The sequence below is a fragment of the Rhinopithecus bieti genome, unplaced genomic scaffold (genome assembly GCF_001698545.2).
Source record: "Rhinopithecus bieti isolate Rb0 unplaced genomic scaffold, ASM169854v2 scaffold_38004, whole genome shotgun sequence".
Classification (NCBI taxonomy): Eukaryota; Metazoa; Chordata; class Mammalia; order Primates; family Cercopithecidae; genus Rhinopithecus; species Rhinopithecus bieti.
Genome location: NW_016816095.1, coordinates 1,570,435 through 1,571,516, shown reverse-complemented (window position 1 = coordinate 1,571,516; position 1,082 = coordinate 1,570,435). Strand labels below are relative to the sequence as shown.

Sequence of the window (1,082 nt, the reverse complement as noted above, 5' to 3'; positions counted from 1 at the left end):
CCCCACACACGGGCGCAGGAAGGGATGCGACGTTCAGACGCCCAGCACCACCTCCCGGAGCACTCCGAGGGGGCCGGCCTCGCACCCGGCGAGAAATCGACCCTGGAGTGACTTCCGGGACCTCGAGCGCTCCCACCCCGCCCGGATTCTCCATTCTAAAGGCTGAGCCCGGCCGAGGCGCCCCCAGCGTCCGCGGCCCCGGCCCAGGCCCCCGCCCGGCAGCCGGTGCCACGCGGCGGTGGCTAGGGGCGCGCGGGCAGCGTACCCTCACGGCTGCCCCGCCCACCATCCGGTACCCGCTCCGCGCGCAGGCCGGTGCTAGTCCCCGCCGCCGCGCTCAGGGAAGGAAGTCGGGAGAGGAGGCGGGGCCGCCGCAGGGCCGGAAGACGGCAGAGGCCCGGACGCAGCGCGCTCGCGGACGGATGTCGGCCGGGGGCCAGGGGCCCGGAGCTCTCAGAGGAGGGAGGGAGGGTCTCACGCCGCAAACACGCTGTTCGGCGTCGCCGTACGCCTCGCAGTCCCCGTGACGCAGCCCGCGGTCCGGCCGGCGGTGTTCACAGCCCGAGCACAAACCACTCCCCGGGTACCAGGCCGCCCCGAGGTCGCCCCGCTGCCCGGGTCACGCGTGGCGCTGGGTGGCCGCGAGTTGGGCGCTCCCGGGCCTGACTGTACGACCGTCGGGGGCTACTCGGTTTAGTGGTGGTAGTGAGGTTTTCCCCACCATCCGTGTTCCATCAATTCCTTAGAGTCACGACTATAGAGATTCTGTGTGATTAAAAGACGACCCCAAGAATCTAGTGCCGTGAAGCTGGTGGGTGGTGGGGAGACCTGGTTTGGGTCTCAGGAGTGAGCCCGCTGTTTCGCAGCCGCCCCGTGGGGACCCTTGGCCGGTGACTGGGTCAGTTTCACACCGGATGGGGCAGGGAACTGGGGCCAGCGGGGGCGCTGTGCCTCGAGGCTCAGTGCCTCGAAGCTGGATTTGCATTTGGCCGCGCCTGACTGGCTTGCAGTTTCTGCTCAAACTGTGCGGAAGGGCCTGAGGTGTTTGCTAAAGCCTGCCGTCCCCTGCTCGACCCGGTATC

At 69.5% G+C, this 1,082-nt stretch overlaps 1 protein-coding gene across 2 annotated transcripts in view; it reads right to left on the bottom strand.

Moving 5' to 3' along the window:
- Nucleotides 1-457, bottom strand: part of DCTD (dCMP deaminase) — a 28,135-nt gene extending 27,678 nt beyond the window's left edge. Inside the window, exon 1 of one of the 2 annotated variants that reach the window (XM_017854344.1) lies at nt 266-457. The gene's annotated coding sequence lies outside the window, so the exon portion shown is untranslated. The remainder of the gene's footprint in view (nt 1-265) is intronic. The other variant, XM_017854346.1, reaches the window with a different exon arrangement.
- Nucleotides 458-1,082: the final 625 nt, after the last annotated feature.